The sequence below is a fragment of the Coffea arabica genome, chromosome 6c (assembly GCF_036785885.1).
Source record: "Coffea arabica cultivar ET-39 chromosome 6c, Coffea Arabica ET-39 HiFi, whole genome shotgun sequence".
NCBI classification, from domain to species: domain Eukaryota; kingdom Viridiplantae; phylum Streptophyta; class Magnoliopsida; order Gentianales; family Rubiaceae; genus Coffea; species Coffea arabica.
In genome coordinates this window covers 42,313,702-42,322,405 of record NC_092320.1, presented here as the reverse complement: position 1 = coordinate 42,322,405, position 8,704 = coordinate 42,313,702, and the positions used below count along the sequence as shown (strand labels likewise).

Sequence of the window (8,704 nt, the reverse complement as noted above, 5' to 3'; positions counted from 1 at the left end):
CTAGCGTTGGACTAGCCCTTTCTATGAATTCCTAAAGGAATAATGAGCCACAACTAGCATTGGACTAGTGTGGTGACGTACATTCATCCATCTGTGAGAACCCGTTTTGCCCTAATATTTTTCCTTGGGTTTATTTCCCCCTTAATTGCATGTTTTCTGCATTTTTGGGCCTAGGAATATTTTTCTGGTAGATTTTATGAGTAATTATAGTTTTTAGATGATTTTTCTAGTATTGGTGAGTTTTTTAGAAAATTAAGAATATATTTTGGACGTGGGACCCACTAGTGCGAAAAGTACGGAAAAATTCGGCCAATAAGGTTAAGTTTCGGATACTGGTGGAAATTTATCGGGTGTTAAGAGATAAGTAGAGGGTGACATGGCATTGATGTGAGAGGAACCAAGTGATAGGAAGGCATTAAATGAAGTGCCAAGTGGCACTATGTGATTGGTCCACTTGTTGGACATTTTTGACTTTTCTTATCATGGATTAAATATCTCAAAAATTGACTAAAAATTCATTCTTTCTTACCTCTTGTTGGCCGATTCTCTCTCTTGGACAAGGAAGAAAAACTTCTTCAATTTACAAGCTTCAAACTATCTCAATCTTCCATTCCAACCAATTAAACTTAGATTTGCTCCATAAAATCACTCCATTAGGTGCTAGTAAGTGACTTGGTGAAGTTTTTGGAGAAGCTAAGGTGTTCCACCACTATCTGTGACGACCCCACCTCCCCCTAAGGCGTACCAAAGGGTTCGGCAGACCGCCTGCCCAGCTCTCGCCAGGACTCACTCCCTATCTCAAACGAGTCATGTACACACATCCATGAACCATAAATAACATTCCCAATTCAAGCTTATAATTTACATTGATAGAAATCGAGGTACAAAGTCTCAATATACTCAAACTGGTTCAAGGCGTATACAATCCAAATACAAAACATTCTATTCGAGGAATAGCACGAGTACAAGTCAAAAATCAAACAACTAGTCTATGCTAGACTTTACATATCTCGCACCTCGCTCGTACCCCTGAAAGGAAAACAAATGGAGTGGAATGAGCTAAAAGCCCAGTGAGGTTCCAAATAGCAAATTGACCATTATTTATAAGTACGAGTTTTCGTTATAGCCAAGTAACGAGCATAAAGTGTTCATGAAGTGTTCATAAATGTGAACAGTAACACGTCAAGTAGCAATCTTAAAATGAGCGAGTGTAAAAGTTTTTCAAAAGAAACAATAATCCAACAAACAATAAGTATTCCAAAGCGTAAGGATACGGATGGCTCTCAGGAGCCAAATTCCCCTTTGCATTACCAGAAGCTTGATCACGTAGTAGTTGACACTCCGTCAACTTTCAAGTAAGTAACCAATCCAGTAGAACACCACTTAAACGACTCTCCGTCCACCGTTCAACCCCCAGCTGGGCCCAAAATCCTCAAGAACATGGGTGGTAATACTCGAGTATACCGATTAGTCGAGGAGATATCACTCCACTCGACAATACAAGAGACCCAGGGTTCGTTACCCAATCGACCAAGCCCTTGCCGGCTCGACTAGAGTAACTCGCCACAGGGTTTCTGGAATTCCAGGAAGTGCGCGCATCATAATCAAGTATATCAAGTCAATTGCAACAATAAACAAGTATATCACGTAAGGGCAAGTGCGATAAAGTACACTCTTGCCCTATCAATTCACGTATATACCATGTACTCATATTGGTCACGTATCAAGTTCAAGTATCTAGTGCAATTCGGTATTTGAAAGCACTCACCAAAAGATATAGTGCCTTTACTGGTCACTTTCAGGTTATACTCCGGGTTCGGAGTCCAAATCTGCGATAAAACTTAATTTGAGAACTTTGAAACATGACTAAGATTCGAAACTTAGACGTTTCGTTCAATAAAATCAAGAAATTGAAATTCGCTCGGATAGTAGTCGTGAAACACTTGCTCGCTTTTTAAACGGTAAAACTTTGTAACATTTATACTTGAAAATGCCATGCGAGTCGAAAGTACAAGAGAAACATATTTCAAATAGTCATTATTTCATTTCTCAAGGGTACAAGTTCGGCCAAGTCCTTCCTTATATACCTCGGAACAAGAATACTCAAGTACCCTAGATGGTTCAAGCAGTAATCACTTTTAACCCTTACTCAAGTTGCAAGTAGTTCTCTAGACCTCGAGCGTAAATTTGGGCAGCATGCCCTTTGTGTTTACCTAATTTTCCAGCCATTTAGGCTTCATTATTTTTCTCAACCACAACCCAACATCACATATCTCAACAATTCAAGCCAAAAGCCGTTCCATAGGCTCACAATATCATAAAAACAAGATTCACAACAATTACAAGTGCAGAAATTCAACTTAGCACAAGATAGATTTGACGTACGAATGCGGAAATAACATATCCGAGGCTACGCTTACCGGATTGAGGCGTAACCTATGCCGTTTCGAATCTAAGACACAGATCTACAATGTTCATGAAGGTCACTTAATCCAGTTTCTAATGTAAATTGGTCAAATTCTCCAATTACCAAACCTGAAATCAATTCACCGGCTGTTTAAATGCAGAACACTGTAATGGACATAACTCAGTGTACACAAGTCCGAATCAGGTGTTCTTAGAGGCATTTTAAAGCTATTTCAGAGCACTACAACTTTCATGTTTTGGTCCAGAGATAAATCAGAATGGATCCTGGTCAAAAACCGTGATAAACTGGACTGAACTGAAGAAACGGACTACTGGGAAATTCTTAAAGCAGTAGGGGTATTTTGGACTTTTCACGTTCTGCGTTGCTCCGATTGAGCTGAAATTTTGTAGGCACCTATAAAACACCATTCTCTACAACTTTCCTTCTTTGACCAAAGACCAATTCGGCCTCTAACATACAGATACAATTCGGACAGAATGCTTGGGAAATTTTCCAGAAATCTGGAATTTTTAGCTCTAAGTGTAGTTTCCTCAAATTTCTGGTTCCAATCACCACTAAACAACCTTATATAACTTTAATTGCAACATTCATGCATCATACATCAACTTGAGCAGAAAATCAGGAACCCTAGTTCATCAAATAAATTGGGGAAAACTACTAAAACATGCTCATCATCCATAATCTCACCATAAAATCAAGTTGCCCATCTTAATTTAACCAAATTAAAAGCAAAACTTGGAGAGATAATCTCTCTTACCTTGAGTAGAGGTCACTAAGAGTAGTCCAAGCTTCCTTCCTTCAAAAACTTACCACAAATCAACACTTAGTCACTCAAGAACAAGTTTAATCGGTTTACTTTGTTTATTTTCTCACTAAGTTGTTGGATTTGAAGATGAAATGGAAGGTTTGCTCTCTTGTTTTTCCTCTCTCTCACTCACGGTTCTTCAGCAGCAAAATGAAGAGGAATGAAGCTAAGTGTTGGTCTTATAAGAAGTAAGAAGGTTAGAGTTAATTATGACCACAAATTTCTACTAACACTTGGACTAATCTTGTCCACTAATTTTTCTCTTTCTTCCCCTTGCTTCTTAGCCACAAATTTCGGTCCTTCTTAGCTGAATATAAGAAGATATTTTGGCTCAAATATCAATGAGCTTGTGGTGCAAGAAAGTGGTAGTCCAGTGGTGCGTTCAAACGGTAGTGCGCGGGACCCGCCGGTTCGCGCCGTTTTTCTTAAAAACTCACGTACTACTGTTTTTTTTTCTTCCCATACTCTAACCTTATATCATTGCTACTACTCACATATGATTTTTCACTTAAAAGTCACTTTTAATCATCAAATTGATCCTTGGCCAGTACCGAAAATTCATCCGGCGGAAAAATCGAAAAACCCTAATTTTGCTAAAATCTTGAAACTGAAGTGTAAAACCCTATTTCCAGGTTCATCTGCACTTATTGTTGAATAATTGGGTAGTAGGGCCTTAATAAATAATAATTTTCAAATAAAAAGAATTTTGTAAGGAAACGTGAGGAATTTACAAGTTCAATAATTAACATCAGGATCTCTAGTAAAATATGAGAGATTTAAGAAACCGTTTAGTCACAAGTAAACTAGGGTTTTTGATTAAAACATTAGGGTTTCTAGTCTTTTAAAACAAAATAAGGTTTTAAATCAAACCCGAAGAAATATACTTTAATATTTTCTTCACAAACAACCTCCTAATATTCGGGTTGTTACACTATCTCTCTCTTGTTTACTAGGTAAGTGGTACTTGAACTTCCTCCTACACTTAATGATGTTTAATTTGTGCCTAATGGGAGCTAAAGTGATGGATTATGTGATTTATTTCTTGGTTTGTAATGAATTGGTGAAGTTTTTATTTTTTTGAGGAATTTTCTGGTTTAATATGATCATGGTGTTGTGGTTGTTTATGATGGTTGATAATGAGGGGTAATGACTATGGTAGGTGTGAATGATAGATAATTGCAACCAATTTTGGATTTGGAAGGAAAAGTGAAAGTTAGGGTTCTATCATCCCCAATTTCTGTCCGGTTTTATATCATGTGGTTAGAGGCCGAATTAGACTTTACTCAAAACATGAAAGTTGTAGGTATTGATGTGTTTGAGGTGCCTGTAAAATTTCAGGTCATTTGGATGAGTGTAGAGTGAGTTATACCGTTTTGACTGTAGCTGTTCTGCTTTGATCAGAATGCGAAAACTGCGATAGTAATTGGCCCTTTTGACTGGAATTGGTTTGGATTTTGAAGTTGGTGTCTTCTGATGAAATGTATCTGAATGTCTTAGCTAACATATGCCTTTGGAATTTCGGCATTTGGACTTGTATGGACTGAGATATACCGATTACAGTTTTCTGTGTTTTGCAAACCTGTTTTGGGAATTCTGGGTTAGTATTTGGCATATTTGACCTAGTTGTGTTAGGAACTGGATTGAGTGGCCTTCTACATTGTTGTAGCCCTGTTTCATAGCTTCGAAACGGTGGGGCTTACACCCCCATCCGATAACCGTAGAGAATTTTACACCATTACCGCATAATAAGGGCAAAACAGTTTTCTATTTGGGGCCAAGACTAAGGCCATTTTCTAATTTCTGGTTTGCTATTATGCTCATTTATGCATATGAAACCCTAGTGGGGTTGTGTTTAGCATTGCTATATGACTCGTTACCGAGTCTCTTTTAGGGCTTGCTTTCATTTCGGTTGTTTCCTAGTTAACTTTTGTACTTGTACCACTTTGAGCCTAGTGAACGGCTTTTGGGAAATGAGATGAATTTTGTGTGAGATGTTGGGACTGATTTGAGGATAGAATGAAGCCTTAATGGCTGGAAAAGTAAGAAATTTAGGGGAAGTGCTGCCCGATTTTCTAGGCCGTTTGGTTCCTTTAAGTTGGGTTTACCTTTTGGTAGAATGAAAGGCTTTTGGGTTGTTTGCGCCTAGGTCTTCATGCTACCTTTTCGTTTCCAAGAAAATCATGTTTTGCACCCTTGCATTAGTAATTATTTGGCGAGGCATATGACTAGTAGTCGAGCCTCACATGTGCATTCTGTTTACTCGATTCTGGAAGTAAAACCTTCAATTGGTTTATTTTGATTATTTTAGGGTTTCTTGGCGATTAAGGCCAATCTGAAGTGAAAACTTTTGAAGTTGAGCCGGTGAGTGTACCACTCCCCTCCATTGCTGTTTAACTTGATTTTTGCTCTGCAATCTGTTTAATTGTTGGAGACGAGGGTGTACTTTATCACACTCGTTCTCTTGTCTGTCCATATGCCAATTTTGAGTGCCTATCTGAATCTGCTATCTGAATCTGCTATTCTGTATCTGTATCTGAATCTGTTATCTGTGTCTGCATCTGTTCGGATTTCTATGACCTATGAGCTCAATCCTGTGGCTAAGTTATTCGAGTCGGGCCAGCAAGGGCCTGGACGATTAGATAACGAACCATGGTAGCCTGTTCGGGGATTTTGGGTATTGAGACCCTTGATTCCGGGTATACTCGAGTATTACCATTTCTGTTCGGTTACGGTGAGCGGGCCCGGTAAAGGGGTGTTTGGTGGACGGAATTCGGTGTAAAGAGGGGTCTACGGACGTTTGGTTCTATATACGTTGACGGAGAGTCAACCGGTTTGGATCAAGTACTGCGCTGGAAATTTGGCTCCTGAGAGCCACCCGTATCCTTCTGATTTGAATCATTGGTTCCTTTGCTTTACATCTGGCATGTGTATCTGATTTGTTAAATGTGAAATGCCATGATTTTGCTGCTATATGTTTGGTACCTCATTGAGCGCAAGCTCACCCCTTTCTGTTCCCTTTTGTTTTCCTTACAGGAAAATAAACACTTTTGGTCTGGACTTGACAAATGGCTGCCAAATTGAGCTAATTGAACATATCTTTTGTATAGCTCATGTATTAAAACCCTAAGTGTACTTTTGGGGCGTTTTCTCTTCTGATTTGGCAAACCATGTATATGTATCAACTTTTGAAAACTTTTGTATGTCCTTTTGGATTGTAATCGCTAAAGTTCAGATGTGAATGTTTGCGTGCTCTTTCGGTTGCGTTCTGACGGGTCGGTTACTATTCATGGCCGACTCCGGATTTCATTTTTTTTGTTTTGGGTTATTTTACCATCTTGACTTGTTTACGCTCGTTTGTAAGTTCCGGATCGCTATTAGTAGCTCTACTCTGATCCGTAGTCCTGGCGAGAGCTGAGCAGGCAGTCCGCTAACCCCTTTGGTTCGCCTTAGGGGAAAGTGGGGCTGTTACAAGTGGTATCAGAGCCACTTCGCGTGGTCTCTGCGCGGAGTGAGACTGGGCCAAGTGGTGTTGTGGTCCTAGTTTCATGAATATGTCTAAGTGCTCGTTTGAGCGTAAGTTATGAACCGGGCATGTGATAAGTGTACGAATCATTATCATGGGACTCGAGGAAGCTAGGTATGTATGTCGGGTAGGAATCCTTAATAAAGATGGTTTACTCTTGGGACCGGCCGGCTCGAGTTGTGAATTATCTTCGATGGGATTCTTGCGCCCGGATACGAAAGATGTGAGGGCCTAGGTTAGAAAGGATTTGGTGAACTAGAAAGGTCTTTCCTCGGTGGATCGTCTATGTTTGTACTTGACTTAACTAGCTGTATGTATGTGTGCGGCCTAATTTTGACTGGCTTGTATATATATGCTTTGATCTTGTTTGGAATGTATAAATGTGTGTTATCATAAAAGTTTTGAGTGTTACTTACATGCATCGTGCTTATTTTGGTTTAGTATTATTGCCTAGACCAAGTAAAACTCATGGAAGGTACACGGAGTGGACGGGGCCGTGGGCGTGGAAATAGGCAACCTACGCCTGAAAGGGGTACTGGGGAAACCTCATCTGGACCAAACCCTGAACTTAGGGTTAACCCCAATATCCAAATAGCTGCTGCCATGCAGCAAATGACTGCTTTGCTAGCCCAAGTGGTGCACCAACAAGGTCAAAACCCTAACCCTAACCCTGAGAATCCTGGTCATCACATGGAGGGCGAGGATAGAGCCCTTGAGAGATTTCAGAAGTTCTCCCCACCCAAATTTCTTGGAGGCCCTGATCCTGACATAGCTGAGAAGTGGCTGGAGAAGATGATCGATATTTTCGCTGCCTTACACTATACCGAGGAGAGACAGGTGACATTTGCTGTCTTTCAACTAGAGGGAGCCGCCCGTTCCTGGTGGAATGTCATTCGAATGAAATGGGAAAGAGAACAAACTCCGAGGACGTGGGCGAACTTTATGAGAGAATTTAATGCCAAGTTTTTCCCTTCTCTCATTCAAGAAAAGAAGGAAGATGAATTTATTCGGCTTCGCCAGGGAACACAAACCGTAGCCGAGTATGAGAGTCAATTCACTCGGTTGTCTAAGTTTGCGCCTGAACTGATCATAACCGAACAAAGACGGATAAGGCGTTTTATTCAGGGGCTAAATGTTGAGATTCAAAAGGATTTGGCTGTAGCTCAACTTAGTACCTTTAGTGACGCTGTGGAGAAAGCTCAACGGGTTGAAGATGCGAGGCTACAAGTTAGAAACTTCCAAACCAAGAAAAGGGGCTTTCCTGGGAGCAGCTCGGAACAGGAAGATAAGAACACACCCCCTAAGAGTGGAAAAGGGAACGGGGGAGTACGACAACCGGGGGTGGCCAGTGGTGTCTCATCGGGAGGATCGGGCACTGCTACTCGAGGTCCCTGTGGATACTGCGGAGGGCCAAAGCACACGGAGGCAAATTGTTGGAAGAAAGAAGGAAAATGCCTGCGCTGTGGTAGCGCCGAACATCGAATTGCTAACTGTCCAGCACGACTGCGCGAAGGGAGAGGGACTCCGCCACCAACCAAGACTAACTCTCAGCAACCAGCTAAGACCAACCCTGGACAGTCGAAAGGAGAAGGGACTGGAGCGAAAGTACCGGCTCGAGTATATTCCCTGGAGCATCATCAGGTCCCTGACTCGTCTGAGGACGTAGAAGGTACGATCCGTTGGGTACCTTAGATTTGATGGATTCCGCTGATAAGGAATTTCGAGGACGAAATTCTTTTAAGGGGGAGAGAGTGTGAGAACCCGTTTTGCCCTAATATTTTTCCTTGGGTTTATTTTCCCCTTAATTGCATGTTTTCTGCATTTTTGGGCCTAGAAATATTTTTCTGGTAGATTTTATGAGTAATTATAGTTTTTAGATGATTTTTCTAGTATTGGTGAGTTTTTAGAAAATTAAGAATATATTTTGGACGTGGGACCCACTAGTGCG

The 8,704-nt window shown here is 40.8% G+C and overlaps 1 long non-coding RNA gene across 1 annotated transcript; it reads right to left on the bottom strand.

The window, feature by feature from the left end:
• Positions 1–835: 835 nt before the first annotated feature.
• Positions 836–3,366, bottom strand: LOC140008127 (uncharacterized). Its single transcript, XR_011815530.1, has 3 exons — positions 3,186–3,366; positions 1,769–1,829; positions 836–1,029 (listed from the first exon to the last, which is right to left on the bottom strand). It is a non-coding gene; the product is annotated as an uncharacterized lncRNA (long non-coding RNA).
• Between the last annotated feature and the right edge of the window lie 5,338 nt (positions 3,367–8,704).